This window comes from Neodiprion fabricii, chromosome 6, assembly GCF_021155785.1.
Source record: "Neodiprion fabricii isolate iyNeoFabr1 chromosome 6, iyNeoFabr1.1, whole genome shotgun sequence".
NCBI lineage: Eukaryota > Metazoa > Arthropoda > Insecta > Hymenoptera > Diprionidae > Neodiprion > Neodiprion fabricii.
In genome coordinates this window covers 2,359,603-2,376,316 of record NC_060244.1, presented here as the reverse complement: position 1 = coordinate 2,376,316, position 16,714 = coordinate 2,359,603, and positions in this window count along the sequence as shown.

Genomic DNA, 16,714 nt, shown 5'->3' with positions numbered 1-16,714 from the left:
TCCACCGCGTTTACGTACCGCACATGTGATTATTTATCTGTGGAATGAAAACAATTTTAATGCGATTCAACTTCTCACGTTCACTGCGACAAGGTGTTCAGGCTCTTTCTTGGAACGGGCACCGAATGCCCCAGATTAGTAGAGATTATTCTTCGATATTGCTGCATGCGGGGGAAGGCCACATGTGTATTCTATATGTTCTTGTGCGTTTATGTATATCATACGTGTTCTTCTCCTAAAACAATTTTCTCGACGCAAAAATTGTGTACTTATGCCGACGGTGTGCGGGAGATATTCAGCATTCCATTCGCTAAATAATCACATCGTATCAACCTCGAAACTTGAACGCATTTACAACATTACGACAGTTATCGCCCTAGTCTATCGTCTGGTATGTGAATTAGAAAATAAATTCATTTTATACACGTACAGCATATATTGAGAAAAACTTGACGTAAAAATGTGCTGTTATGAACATGATATATTATTATATATAAAATATATTACCCATCTATTACGAGGCTGCATAAAATCACATGTCAACTATTATGGAAGTAAGTATGTACTTATTGAGCGATAAATTGTAACCTTTACTTTTTGTCGATCAGATTATCAATGAAAGATTAAAGTGTTACATATACTGTTGCATAGATTAAACTTAATGTGTACACGTGATCGAGTCCGATAAGAAGAACCATGGACCAAAGTGGTATGCGTCGAAGTCAATAGGTTATATCAGTCATTTGCACAATCAAATTTCAATTTCAACTTGTTTGCAAATCCTAGGAAAGCATATATGCACGTGTGAACGTTATATGGTTGTATGTATGATTATGTGCTTGAGAAAAGGCGATGAATTCTTGGTCAATGTCGGCAGGGTATCGTCAAAACTAAACGACCTATGATCCGATCGGCCCTGTTTCTGCACGTATTTTCAATCTAATTCAAACAATCCCTGAAAGATTGTATGTTTTCACAGTAAGAACATTGTCAATATAAGTCAAGACACATCACGTCGTTACAGACGTATGTTTATGTGTGACTGATGGTTTCTCCGATTTGATGAGCAGTAAATTACTTATTTGAAGAGATGATCAAAATAGCTGTGTAGTGTGGAGAGCAAAGTGTGTGTGCACAATCCGTTTTACTTTATAATCGAAGGATCCCGGCTTTTGGATGAACGAAGATTTCGAATTCAGCAAATCCGAGAAAACTTACGAGCGGTGAGAAGAAATACAGATGGATTTATGAAAACCATACTGAAAATCGTCATGTGCAGAATCAAATAATGTTTTGAAAGAATTGAGCGTATAATTTGATGCATGATTCATTTTGTAAATTCAACAATATATGCCAGAAATCACATAAAGAATTAAAAAAGCACAAATCATATAATAAACTACACGAATTTTAATGATTCGTGCTTGTGTAATTTATTATGTGATTTCTCACGTATTTGATCCAATTTACAAAATAAATCGTGTAATAAATAATACGCGGCCGATATTATTGGCAGCCGATATTTTATTGGATGGAAGAATGAGACTGCGTCCTCATTCCTCGCTACTATACATAGGTATGTGGACCATATTAGTAGAGAAAAACGATCTGTGACACCGTTTGTCGAGGACATCAGCATGCACGAAGAAGCGAGCTGTACGTAATAATGGGTTCGGAAAACGATAAGAATGAAAGTGAGTAGGTATATATCGAAAATCGTAGATTTCCGAGCCACCAATGCGATGTTACTTGGTCAAACCACTATTTTATGAATTCTTGAGGTGCCAACGAATTCGTGGAGAGATTCATGCTGAGATACTGAACTTGATTTGGTTCTACGTAGCGTCAACATGACTCTGCTATATAAACGGGTGCGCATAGTCCAAAGTCGCCGCTACCAGCAAATCAGAAGTTGAAGCCAAAACACATGATGTTTATGTCGGGAGAAAAGACGACAGATTGATAGTTACATAGGTGCAATTTATATTTGATTATTCAATATGCCTTGATTCTGGTACAAGTGCTTGATTGTCAGTGTGTCGTAATGGAACATGTCGACAAATAAAATCGGAGTGAAAGTAGTAAAACATTAGAAATGCTATGATTTGGAATTTCACAGAACAACAATATGCTAAATTAGGAAAAAGGTGTGCGGTATACATAACCTTGGGCAGGACATGTGAATTACATTCTAAGTTAGTAATGATATGACCTGTAAGACACAGCTTAATCGATATGCGGACACATGTGACATACCTCTGCCAGGATATGATATATGCAGATATGTATGATGGATGATTTGTATTGTATTGTCTCTACTTTATGTAATTTGGAATCTAATAAATCAAGTATCAGTTTTAACCCTCTTACCATTCTATTTCCTCGACTGTGACTCGTTTGCTGTTCCGGATCTCTTTGACGCATGCGTGAGAGTCCAACTAGTCTGAACGGCATCACAAAAATGTATTCTGAGACGTATGATTTCTCACCCAGTCAGACATTGGGGCTTCTTTCCCCTATTTCCTTTGCATTTTTGGCGAAAATTTTCTCGATTTTGAAATGTGCTGAAATAAATTCTTTCTGGCACTATTCCGACGTAATTTTGCGAGTGAAATCGATTGGGCGCAGTCCCAATACGCTGCGATCAACGCATCAAAAGTTACAGCCAAAAAACCAGAACCTGAATTTTCGACATTTTTCAGCAGGTGCTTTTTCGCTCGCCGTTTCTCTCCTGTTGGTCCTACGCTCTTTTCGCTGCGATTTCTGAGTTCCTGAGGGTCCAATTGGTCGGATAAGGATCGTTTAAATCAAATCTAAGACCAAAAGTTTTTTGCCAAAAAAAAAAGTAAGGCTAACCCCTTTCCATTTTTGGCAAAAATTTTCGCGATTTTGAAAAGTGCTGGAATCAACTAATTGTAGCACTGATCGGACGTAATTTTGCGAGAGAAATCGATTGGGCGCAGTCCCAATACGCTGCGATCAACGCATCAAAAGTTACAGCCAAAAAACCAGAACCTGAATTTTCGACATTTTTCAGCAGGTGCTTTTTCGCTGGCCATTTCTCTCCTGTTGGTCCTACGCTCTTTTCGCTGCGATTTCTGAGTTCCTGAGGGTCCAATTGGTCGAATAAGGATCGTTTAAATCGAATCTGAGACCAAAAGTTTTTTGCCAAAAAAAAAAGTAAGGCTAACCCCTTTCCATTTTTGGCGAAAATTTTCGCGATTTTGAAAAGTGCTGAAATCAATTAATTGTAGCACTGATCGGACGTAATTTTGCGAGAGAAATCGATTGGGCGCAGTCCCAATACGCTGCGATCAACGCATCAAAAGTTACAGCCAAAAAACCAGAACCTGAATTTTCGACATTTTTCAGCAGGTGCTTTTTCGCTCGCCATTTCTCTCCTGTTGGTCCTACGCTCTTTTCGCTGCGAGTTCAGAGTTCCTGAGGGTCCAATTGGTCGGATAAGGGTCGTTTAAATCGAATCTGAGACCAAAAGTTTTTTGCCCAAAAAAAAAGTAAGGCTAACCCCTTTGTGTTTTTGGCGAAAATTTTCGCGATTTTGAAAAGTGCTGGAATCAAGTCTTTCTGGCGCTATTCCGACGTAATTTTGCGAGAGAAATCGATTGGGCGCAGTCCCAATACGCTGCGATCAACGCATCAGAAGTTACAGCCAAAAAACCAGAACCTGAATTTTCGACATTTTTCAGCAGGTGCTTTTTCGCTCGCCATTTCTCTCCTGTTGGTCCTACGCTCTTTTCGCTGCGAGTTCTGAGTTCCTGAGGGTCCAATTGGTCGGGTAAGGGTCGTTTAAATCGAATCTGAGACCAAAAGTTTTTTGCCCAAAAAAAAAGTAAGGCTAACCCCTTTGTGTTTTTGGCGAAAATTTTCGCGATTTTGAAAAGTGCTGGAATCAAGTCTTTCTGGCGCTATTCCGACGTAATTTTGCGAGAGAAATCGATTGGGCGCAGTCCCAATACGCTGCGATCAACGCATCAGAAGTTACAGCCAAAAAACCAGAACCTGAATTTTCGACATTTTTCAGCAGGTGCTTTTTCGCTCGCCATTTCTCTCCTGTTGGTCCTACGCTCTTTTCGCTGCGATTTCTGAGTTCCTGAGAGTCCGATTGGTCGGATAAGGATCGTTTAAATCGAATCTGAGACCAAAAGTTTTTTGCCAAAAAAAAAAGTAAGGCTAACCCCTTTCCATTTTTGGCGAAAATTTTCGCGATTTTGAAAAGTGCTGGAATCAATTAATTGTAGCACTAATCGAACGTAATTTTGCGAGAGAAATCGATTGGGCGCAGTCCCAATACGCTGCGATCAACGCATCAAAAGTTACAGCCAAAAAACCAGTACCTGAATTTTCGACATTTTTCAGCAGGTGCTTTTTCGCTCGCCGTTTCTCTCCTGTTGGTCCTACGCTCTTTTCGCTGCGATTTCTGAGTTCCTGAGGGTCCGATTGGTCGGATAAGGATCGTTTAAATCGAATCTGAGACCAAATGTTTTTTGCCAAAAAAAAAAGTAAGGCTAACCCCTTTCCATTTTTGGCGAAAATTTTCGCGATTTTGAAAAGTGCTGGAATCAACTAATTGTAGCACTGATCGGACGTAATTTTGCGAGAGAAATCGATTGGGCGCAGTCCCAATACGCTGCGATCAACGCATCAAAAGTTACAGCCAAAAAACCAGAACCTGAATTTTCGACATTTTTCAGCAGGTGCTTTTTCGCTGGCCATTTCTCTCCTGTTGGTCCTACGCTCTTTTCGCTGCGATTTCTGAGTTCCTGAGGGTCCAATTGGTCGAATAAGGATCGTTTAAATCGAATCTGAGACCAAAAGTTTTTTGCCAAAAAAAAAAGTAAGGCTAACCCCTTTCCATTTTTGGCGAAAATTTTCGCGATTTTGAAAAGTGCTGAAATCAATTAATTGTAGCACTGATCGGACGTAATTTTGCGAGAGAAATCGATTGGGCGCAGTCCCAATACGCTGCGATCAACGCATCAAAAGTTACAGCCAAAAAACCAGAACCTGAATTTTCGACATTTTTCAGCAGGTGCTTTTTCGCTCGCCATTTCTCTCCTGTTGGTCCTACGCTCTTTTCGCTGCGAGTTCTGAGTTCCTGAGGGTCCAATTGGTCGGATAAGGGTCGTTTAAATCGAATCTGAGACCAAAAGTTTTTTGCCCAAAAAAAAAGTAAGGCTAACCCCTTTGTGTTTTTGGCGAAAATTTTTGCGATTTTGAAAAGTGCTGGAATCAAGTCTTTCTGGCGCTATTCCGACGTAATTTTGCGAGAGAAATCGATTGGGCGCAGTCCCAATACGCTGCGATCAACGCATCAGAAGTTACAGCCAAAAAACCAGAACCTGAATTTTCGACATTTTTCAGCAGGTGCTTTTTCGCTCGCCATTTCTCTCCTGTTGGTCCTACGCTCTTTTCGCTGCGATTTCTGAGTTCCTGAGAGTCCGATTGGTCGGATAAGGATCGTTTAAATCAAATCTGAGACCAAAAGTTTTTTGCCAAAAAAAAAAGTAAGGCTAACCCCTTTCCATTTTTGGCGAAAATTTTCGCGATTTTGAAAAGTGCTGGAATCAATTAATTGTAGCACTGATCGAACGTAATTTTGCGAGAGAAATCGATTGGGCGCAGTCCCAATACGCTGCGATCAACGCATCAAAAGTTACAGCCAAAAAACCAGTACCTGAATTTTCGACATTTTTCAGCAGGTGCTTTTTCGCTCGCCGTTTCTCTCCTGTTGGTCCTACGCTCTTTTCGCTGCGATTTCTGAGTTCCTGAGGGTCCGATTGGTCGGATAAGGATCGTTTAAATCGAATCTGAGACCAAATGTTTTTTGCCAAAAAAAAACGTAAGGCTAACCCCTTTCCATTTTTGGCGAAAATTTTCGCGATTTTGAAAAGTGCTGGAATCAATTAATTGTAGCACTGATCGGACGTAATTTTGCGGGAGAAAACGATTGGGCGCAGTCCCAATACGCTGCGATCAACGCATCAAAAGTTACAGCCGAAAAACCAGAACCTGAATTTTCGACATTTTTCAGCAGGTGCTTTTTCGCTCGCCGTTTCTCTCCTGTTGGTCCTACGCTCTTTTCGCTGCGATTTCTGAGTTCCTGAGGGTCCAATTGGTCGGATAAGGATCGTTTAAATCGAATCTGAGACCAAAAGTTTTTTGCCAAAAAAAAAAGTAAGGCTAACCCCTTTCCATTTTTGGCGAAAATTTTCGCGATTTTGGAAAGTGCTGGAATCAATCAATTGTAGCACTGATCGGACGTAATTTTGCGAGAAAAAACGATTGGGCGCAGTCCCAATACGCTGCGATCAACGCATCAAAAGTTACAGCCAAAAAACCAGAACCTGAATTTTCGACATTTTTCAGCAGGTGCTTTTTCGCTCGCCATTTCTCTCCTGTTGGTCCTACGCTCTTTTCGCTGCGAGTTCTGAGTTCCTGAGGGTCCAATTGGTCGGATAAGGGTCGTTTAAATCGAATCTGAGACCAAAAGTTTTTTGCCCAAAAAAAAAGTAAGGCTAACCCCTTTGTGTTTTTGGCGAAAATTTTCGCGATTTTGAAAAGTGCTGGAATCAAGTCTTTCTGGCGCTATTCCGACGTAATTTTGCGAGGGAAATCGATTGGGCGCAGTCCCAATACGCTGCGATCAACGCATCAGAAGTTACAGCCAAAAAACCAGAACCTGAATTTTCGACATTTTTCAGCAGGTGCTTTTTCGCTCGCCATTTCTCTCCTGTTGGTCCTACGCTCTTTTCGCTGCGATTTCTGAGTTCCTGAGGGTCCGATTGGTCGGATAAGGATCGTTTAAATCGAATCTGAGACCCAAAGTTTTTTGCCAAAAAAAAAAGTAAGGCTAACCCCTTTCCATTTTTGGCGAAAATTTTCGCGATTTTGAAAAGTGCTGGAATCAATTAATTGTAGCACTGATCGGACGTAATTTTGCGAGAGAAATCGATTGGGCGCAGTCCCAATACGCTGCGATCAACGCATCAAAAGTTACAGCCAAAAAACCAGAACCTGAATTTCCGACATTTTTCAGCAGGTGCTTTTTCGCTCGCCATTTCTCTCCTGTCGGTCCTACGCTCTTTTCGCTGCGATTTCTGAGTTCCTGAGGGTCCAATTGGTCGGATAAGGATCGTTTAAATCGAATCGGAGACCAAAAGTTTTTTGCCAAAAAAAAAAGTAAGGCTAACCCCTTTCCATTTTTGGCGAAAATTTTCGCGATTTTGAAAAGTGCTGGAATCAATTAATTGTAGCACTGATCGGACGTAATTTTGCGAGAGAAATCGATTGGGCGCAGTCTCAATACGCTGCGATCAACGCATCTAAAGTTACAGCCAAAAAACCAGAACCTGAATTTTCGACATTTTTCAGCAGGTGCTTTTTCGCTCGCCGTTTCTCTCCTGTTGGTCCTACGCTCTTTTCGCTGCGATTTCTGAGTTCCTGAGGGTCCAATTGGTCGGATAAGGATCGTTTAAATCGAATCTGAGACCAAAAGTTTTTTGCCAAAAAAAAAAGTAAGGCTAACCCCTTTCCATTTTTGGCGAAAATTTTCGCGATTTTGAAAAGTGCTGGAATCAATCAATTGTAGCACTGATCGGACGTAATTTTGCGAGTGAAAACGATTGGGCGCAGTCCCAATACGCTGCGATCAACGCATCAAAAGTTACAGCCAAAAAACCAGAACCTGAATTTTCGACATTTTTCAGCAGGTGCTTTTTCGCTCGCCATTTCTCTCCTGTTGGTCCTACGCTCTTTTCGCTGCGATTTCTGAGTTCCTGAGGGTCCAATTGGTCGGATAAGGATCGTTTAAATCGAATCTGAGACCAAAAGTTTTTTGCCAAAAAAAAAAGTAAGGCTAACCCCTTTCCATTTTTGGCGAAAATTTTCGCGATTTTGAAAAGTGCTGAAATCAATTAATTGTAGCACTGATCGGACGTAATTTTGCGAGGGAAATCGATTGAGCGCAGTCCCAATACGCTGCGATCAACGCATCAAAAGTTACAGCCAAAAAACCAGAACCTGAATTTTCGACATTTTTCAGCAGGTGCTTTTTCGCTCGCTATTTCTCTCCTGTTGGTCCTACGCTCTTTTCGCTGCGAGTTCTGAGTTCCTGAGGGTCCAATTGGTCGGATAAGGGTCGTTTAAATCGAATCTGAGACCAAAAGTTTTTTGCCCAAAAAAAAAGTAAGGCTAACCCCTTTGTGTTTTTGGCGAAAATTTTCGCGATTTTGAAAAGTGCTGGAATCAAGTCTTTCTGGCGCTATTCCGACGTAATTTTGCGAGGGAAATCGATTGGGCGCAGTCCCAATACGCTGCGATCAACGCATCAGAAGTTACAGCCAAAAAACCAGAACCTGAATTTTCGACATTTTTCAGCAGGCGCTTTTTCGCTCGCCATTTCTCTCCTGTTGGTCCTACGCTCTTTTCGCTGCGATTTCTGAGTTCCTGAGGGTCCGATTGGTCGGATAAGGATCGTTTAAATCGAATCTGAGACCCAAAGTTTTTTGCCAAAAAAAAAAGTAAGGCTAACCCCTTTCCATTTTTGGCGAAAATTTTCGCGATTTTGAAAAGTGCTGGAATCAATTAATTGTAGCACTGATCGGACGTAATTTTGCGAGAGAAATCGATTGGGCGCAGTCTCAATACGCTGCGATCAACGCATCTAAAGTTACAGCCAAAAAACCAGAACCTGAATTTTCGACATTTTTCAGCAGGTGCTTTTTCGCTCGCCGTTTCTCTCCTGTTGGTCCTACGCTCTTTTCGCTGCGATTTCTGAGTTCCTGAGGGTCCAATTGGTCGGATAAGGATCGTTTAAATCGAATCTGAGACCAAAAGTTTTTTGCCAAAAAAAAAAGTAAGGCTAACCCCTTTCCATTTTTGGCGAAAATTTTCGCGATTTTGAAAAGTGCTGGAATCAATCAATTGTAGCACTGATCGGACGTAATTTTGCGAGTGAAAACGATTGGGCGCAGTCCCAATACGCTGCGATCAACGCATCAAAAGTTACAGCCAAAAAACCAGAACCTGAATTTTCGACATTTTTCAGCAGGTGCTTTTTCGCTCGCCATTTCTCTCCTGTTGGTCCTACGCTCTTTTCGCTGCGATTTCTGAGTTCCTGAGGGTCCAATTGGTCGGATAAGGATCGTTTAAATCGAATCTGAGACCAAAAGTTTTTTGCCAAAAAAAAAAGTAAGGCTAACCCCTTTCCATTTTTGGCGAAAATTTTCGCGATTTTGAAAAGTGCTGAAATCAATTAATTGTAGCACTGATCGGACGTAATTTTGCGAGGGAAATCGATTGAGCGCAGTCCCAATACGCTGCGATCAACGCATCAAAAGTTACAGCCAAAAAACCAGAACCTGAATTTTCGACATTTTTCAGCAGGTGCTTTTTCGCTCGCTATTTCTCTCCTGTTGGTCCTACGCTCTTTTCGCTGCGAGTTCTGAGTTCCTGAGGGTCCAATTGGTCGGATAAGGGTCGTTTAAATCGAATCTGAGACCAAAAGTTTTTTGCCCAAAAAAAAAGTAAGGCTAACCCCTTTGTGTTTTTGGCGAAAATTTTCGCGATTTTGAAAAGTGCTGGAATCAAGTCTTTCTGGCGCTATTCCGACGTAATTTTGCGAGGGAAATCGATTGGGCGCAGTCCCAATACGCTGCGATCAACGCATCAGAAGTTACAGCCAAAAAACCAGAACCTGAATTTTCGACATTTTTCAGCAGGCGCTTTTTCGCTCGCCATTTCTCTCCTGTTGGTCCTACGCTCTTTTCGCTGCGATTTCTGAGTTCCTGAGGGTCCGATTGGTCGGATAAGGATCGTTTAAATCGAATCTGAGACCCAAAGTTTTTTGCCAAAAAAAAAAGTAAGGCTAACCCCTTTCCATTTTTGGCGAAAATTTTCGCGATTTTGAAAAGTGCTGGATTCAATTAATTGTAGCACTGATCGGACGTAATTTTGCGAGAGAAATCGATTGGGCGCAGTCCCAATACGCTGCGATCAACGCATCAAAAGTTACAGCCAAAAAACCAGAACCTGGATTTCCGAAATTTTTCAGCAGGTGCTTTTTCGCTCGCCATTTCTCTCCTGTCGGTCCTACGCTCTTTTCGCTGCGATTTCTGAGTTCCTGAGGGTCCAATTGGTCGGATAAGGATCGTTTAAATCGAATCGGAGACCAAAAGTTTTTTGCCAAAAAAAAAAGTAAGGCTAACCCCTTTCCATTTTTGGCGAAAATTTTCGCGATTTTGAAAAGTGCTGGAATCAATTAATTGTAGCACTGATCGGACGTAATTTTGCGAGAGAAATCGATTGGGCGCAGTCCCAATACGCTGCGATCAACGCATCAAAAGTTACAGCCAAAAAACCAGAACCTGAATTTCCGAAATTTTTCAGCAGGTGCTTTTTCGCTCGCCATTTCTCTCCTGTCGGTCCTACGCTCTTTTCGCTGCGATTTCTGAGTTCCTGAGGGTCCAATTGGTCGGATAAGGGTCGTTTAAATCGAATCTGAGACCAAAAGTTTTTTGCCCAAAAAAAAAGTAAGGCTAACCCCTTTGTGTTTTTGGCGAAAATTTTCGCGATTTTGAAAAGTGCTGGAATCAAGTCTTTCTGGCGCTATTCCGACGTAATTTTGCGAGGGAAATCGATTGGGCGCAGTCCCAATACGCTGCGATCAACGCATCAGAAGTTACAGCCAAAAAACCAGAACCTGAATTTTCGACATTTTTCAGCAGGCGCTTTTTCGCTCGCCATTTCTCTCCTGTTGGTCCTACGCTCTTTCCGCTGCGATTTCTGAGTTCCTGAGGGTCCGATTGGTCGGATAAGGATCGTTTAAATCGAATCTGAGACCCAAAGTTTTTTGCCAAAAAAAAAAGTAAGGCTAACCCCTTTCCATTTTTGGCGAAAATTTTCGCGATTTTGAAAAGTGCTGGATTCAATTAATTGTAGCACTGATCGGACGTAATTTTGCGAGAGAAATCGATTGGGCGCAGTCCCAATACGCTGCGATCAACGCATCAAAAGTTACAGCCAAAAAACCAGAACCTGAATTTCCGAAATTTTTCAGCAGGTGCTTTTTCGCTCGCCATTTCTCTCCTGTCGGTCCTACGCTCTTTTCGCTGCGATTTCTGAGTTCCTGAGGGTCCAATTGGTCGGATAAGGATCGTTTAAATCGAATCTGAGACCAAAAGTTTTTTGCCCAAAAAAAAAGTAAGGCTAACCCCTTTCCATTTTTGGCGAAAATTTTCGCGATTTTGAAAAGTGCTGGAATCAATTAATTGTAGCACTGATCGGACGTAATTTTGCGAGAGAAATCGATTGGGCGCAGTCCCAATACGCTGCGATCAACGCATCAAAAGTTACAGCCAAGAAACCAGAACCTGAATTTCCGAAATTTTTCAGCAGGTGTTTTTTCGCTCGCCATTTCTCTCCTGTCGGTCCTACGCTCTTTTCGCTGCGATTTCTGAGTTCCTGAGGGTCCAATTGGTCGGATAAGGATCGTTTAAATCGAATCGGAGACCAAAAGTTTTTTGCCAAAAAAAAAAGTAAGGCTAACCCCTTTCCATTTTTGGCGAAAATTTTCGCGATTTTGAAAAGTGCTGGAATCAATTAATTGTAGCACTGATCGGACGTAATTTTGCGAGAGAAATCGATTGGGCGCAGTCCCAATACGCTGCGATCAACGCATCAAAAGTTACAGCCAAAAAACGAGAACCTGTGTTTTCGACATTTTTCAGCAGGTGCTTTTTCCTTCGTAACTTCTCTCCTGTTGATCCCACGCTCTTTTCGCTGCGATTTCTGAGTTCCTGAGGGTCTGATTGGTCGGATAAGGATCGTTTAAATCGAATCGGAGACCAAAAGTTTTTTGCCAAAAAAAAAAGTAAGGCTAACCCCTTTCCATTTTTGGCGAAAATTTTCGCGATTTTGGAAAGTGCTGGAATCAATTAATTGTAGCACTGATCGGACGTAATTTTGCGAGAGAAATCAATTGGGCGCAGTCCCAATACGCTGCGATCAACGCATCAAAAGTTACAGCCAAAAAACCAGAACCTGAATTTTCGACATTTTTCAGCAGGTGCTTTTTCGCTCGCCGTTTCTCTCCTGTTGGTCCTACGCTCTTTTCGCTGCGATTTCTGAGTTCCTGAGGGTCCAATTGGTCGGATAAGGATCGTTTAAATCGAATCTGAGACCAAAAGTTTTTTGCCAAAAAAAAAAGTAAGGCTAACCCCTTTCCATTTTTGGCGAAAATTTTCGCGATTTTGAAAAGTGCTGGAATCAATTAATTGTAGCACTGATCGGACGTAATTTCGCGAGAGAAATCGATTGGGCGCAGTCCCAATACGCTGCGATCAACGCATCAAAAGTTACAGCCAAAAAACCAGAACCTGAATTTTCGACATTTTTCAGCAGGTGCTTTTTCGCTCGCCATTTCTCTCCTGTTGGTCCTACGCTCTTTTCGCTGCGATTTCTGAGTTCCTGAGGGTCCAATTAGTCGGATAAGGATCGTTTAAATCGAATCTGAGACCAAAAGTTTTTTGCCAAAAAAAAAAGTAAGGCTAACCCCTTTCCATTTTTGGCGAAAATTTTCGCGATTTTGAAAAGTGCTGGAATCAATTAATTGTAGCACTGATCGGACGTAATTTTGCGAGAGAAAACGATTGGGCGCAGTCCCAATACGCTGCGATCAACGCATCAAAAGTTACAGCCAAAAAACCAGAACCTGAATTTTCGACATTTTTCAGCAGGTGCTTTTTCGCTCGCCATTTCTCTCCTGTCGGTCCTACGCTCTTTTCGCTGCGATTTCTGAGTTCCTGAGGGTCCAATTGGTCGGATAAGGATCGTTTAAATCGAATCTGAGACCAAAAGTTTTTTGCCAAAAAAAAAAGTAAGGCTAACCCCTTTCCATTTTTGGCGAAAATTTTCGCGATTTTGAAAAGTGCTGGAATCAATTAATTGTAGCACTGATCGGACGTAATTTTGCGAGAGAAAACGATTGGGCGCAGTCCCAATACGCTGCGATCAACGCATCAAAAGTTACAGCCAAAAAACCAGAACCTGAATTTTCGACATTTTTCAGCAGGTGCTTTTTCGCTCGCCATTTCTCTCCTGTTGGTCCTACGCTCTTTTCGCTGCGATTTCTGAGTTCCTGAGGGTCCAATCGGTCGGATAAGGATCGTTTAAATCGAATCTGAGACCAAAAGTTTTTTGCCAAAAAAAAAAGTAAGGCTAACCCCTTTCCATTTTTGGCGAAAATTTTCGCGATTTTGAAAAGTGCTGGAATCAATTAATTGTAGCTCTGATCGGACGTAATTTTGCGAGAGAAAACGATTGGGCGCAGTCCCAATACGCTGCGATCAACGCATCAAAAGTTACAGCCAAAAAACCAGAACCTGAATTTTCGACATTTTTCAGCAGGTGCTTTTTCGCTCGCCATTTCTCCCCTGTTGGTCCTACGCATTTTTCGCTGCGATTTCTGAGTTCCTGAGGGTCCAATTGGTCGAATAAGGATCGTTTAAATCGAATCTGAGACAAAAAGTTTTTTGCCAAAAAAAAAAGTAAGGCTAACCCCTTTCCATTTTTGGCGAAAATTTTCGCGATTTTGAAAAGTGCTGGAATCAATTAATTGTAGCACTGATCGGACGTAATTTTGCGAGAGAAATCGATTGGGCGCAGTCCCAATACGCTGCGATCAACGCATCAAAAGTTACAGCCAAAAAACCAGAACCTGAATTTTCGACATTTTTCAGCAGGTGCTTTTTCGCTCGCCGTTTCTCTCCTGTTGGTCCTACGCTCTTTTCGCTGCGATTTCTGAGTTCCTGAGGGTCCAATTAGTCGGATAAGGATCGTTTAAATCGAATCTGAGACCAAAAGTTTTTTGCCAAAAAAAAAAGTAAGGCTAACCCCTTTCCATTTTTGGCGAAAATTTTCGCGATTTTGAAAAGTGCTGGAATCAATTAATTGTAGCACTGATGGGACGTAATTTTGCGAGAGAAATCGATTGGGCGCAGTCCCAATACGCTGCGATCAACGCATCAAAAGTTACAGCCAAAAAACCAGAACCTGAATTTTTGACATTTTTCAGCAGGTGCTTTTTCGCTCGCCGTTTCTCTCCTGTTGGTCCTACGCTCTTTTCGCTGCGATTTCTGAGTTCCTGAGGGTCCAATTGGTCGGATAAGGATCGTTTAAATCGAATCTGAGACCAAAAGTTTTTTGCCAAAAAAAAAAGTAAGGCTAACCCCTTTCCATTTTTGGCGAAAATTTTCGCGATTTTGAAAAGTGCTGGAATCAATTAATTGTAGCACTGATCGGACGTAATTTTGCGAGAGAAAACGATTGGGCGCAGTCCCAATACGCTGCGATCAACGCATCAAAAGTTACAGCCAAAAAACCAGAACCTGAATTTTCGACATTTTTCAGCAGGTGCGTTTTCGCTCGCCATTTCTCTCCTGTTGGTCCTACGCTCTTTTCGCTGCGATTTCTGAGTTCCTGAGGGTCCAATCGGTCGGATAAGGATCGTTTAAATCGAATCTGAGACCAAAAGTTTTTTGCCAAAAAAAAAAGTAAGGCTAACCCCTTTCCATTTTTGGCGAAAATTTTCGCGATTTTGAAAAGTGCTGGAATCAATTAATTGTAGCTCTGATCGGACGTAATTTTGCGAGAGAAAACGATTGGGCGCAGTCCCAATACGCTGCGATCAACGCATCAAAAGTTACAGCCAAAAAACCAGAACCTGAATTTTCGACATTTTTCAGCAGGTGCTTTTTCGCTCGCCATTTCTCCCCTGTTGGTCCTACGCATTTTTCGCTGCGATTTCTGAGTTCCTGAGGGTCCAATTGGTCGAATAAGGATCGTTTAAATCGAATCTGAGACAAAAAGTTTTTTGCCAAAAAAAAAAGTAAGGCTAACCCCTTTCCATTTTTGGCGAAAATTTTCGCGATTTTGAAAAGTGCTGGAATCAATTAATTGTAGCACTGATCGGACGTAATTTTGCGAGAGAAATCGATTGGGCGCAGTCCCAATACGCTGCGATCAACGCATCAAAAGTTACAGCCAAAAAACCAGAACCTGAATTTTCGACATTTTTCAGCAGGTGCTTTTTCGCTCGCCGTTTCTCTCCTGTTGGTCCTACGCTCTTTTCGCTGCGATTTCTGAGTTCCTGAGGGTCCAATTAGTCGGATAAGGATCGTTTAAATCGAATCTGAGACCAAAAGTTTTTTGCCAAAAAAAAAAGTAAGGCTAACCCCTTTCCATTTTTGGCGAAAATTTTCGCGATTTTGAAAAGTGCTGGAATCAATTAATTGTAGCACTGATGGGACGTAATTTTGCGAGAGAAATCGATTGGGCGCAGTCCCAATACGCTGCGATCAACGCATCAAAAGTTACAGCCAAAAAACCAGAACCTGAATTTTTGACATTTTTCAGCAGGTGCTTTTTCGCTCGCCGTTTCTCTCCTGTTGGTCCTACGCTCTTTTCGCTGCGATTTCTGAGTTCCTGAGGGTCCAATTGGTCGGATAAGGATCGTTTAAATCGAATCTGAGACCAAAAGTTTTTTGCCAAAAAAAAAAGTAAGGCTAACCCCTTTCCATTTTTGGCGAAAATTTTCGCGATTTTGAAAAGTGCTGGAATCAATTAATTGTAGCACTGATCGGACGTAATTTTGCGAGAGAAAACGATTGGGCGCAGTCCCAATACGCTGCGATCAACGCATCAAAAGTTACAGCCAAAAAACCAGAACCTGAATTTTCGACATTTTTCAGCAGGTGCGTTTTCGCTCGCCATTTCTCTCCTGTTGGTCCTACGCTCTTTTCGCTGCGATTTCTGAGTTCTTGAGGGTCCAATTGGTCGGATAAGGATCGTTTAAATCGAATCTGAGACCAAAAGTTTTTTGCCAAAAAAAAAAGTAAGGCTAACCCCTTTCCATTTTTGGCGAAAATTTTCGCGATTTTGAAAAGTGCTGGAATCAATTAACTGAAGCACTGATCGGACGTAATTTTGCGAGAGAAATCGATTGGGCGCAGTCCCAATACGCTGCGATCAACGCATCAAAAGTTACGGCCGAAAAACCGTAAAACTTTCCAGTAATCAGCAGCTGTTGTCCCATCGCTGTTTTAGATGCGCTTTTTGCATTCCATAGTCACAACTCATCACGACGAAAGTCTTTCAAATTGATGTCAGTCCGAAAAATCACTTTCACAAACAATCGTAATAAAGCAAAGCTTATCAGTTTCAACCACAAAATAAATGTTACGGCCATTGCAAAGAAATTCACACAGTATTTCTAATATGGTAGGGGAAAAAAATCACAAATCCATAGTTCCAAACTTCAAGTTTATGTAATAACACTTATTCCTACTACAAGTGTTCGAGTGTCAGTGTGCAGTGATTGACAAGTTGCCACATTGTATAAAAATGAAAGACAAAAAGAAGTACAAAAATGTGGTCGATCATTACTCTATAAATCTGACGAATACGAGAGAAAAATAGCGTGCAACATGTCTCATCTTAAGCAAAATATGATAAAATATTATATAAGAGTGTCATTGTTGTAGTTACTTATGATAAGTATCGTTCAAGATTCGACTTGCGTAACAACGCAACGCACCTCTGCAAGATACGATATATTGTGTATCACATAATAATATTGTCACTGTTTCATGTAACCCGCATTAAAATGAGTAAACAATTGTAATTTCCCACGTTATAT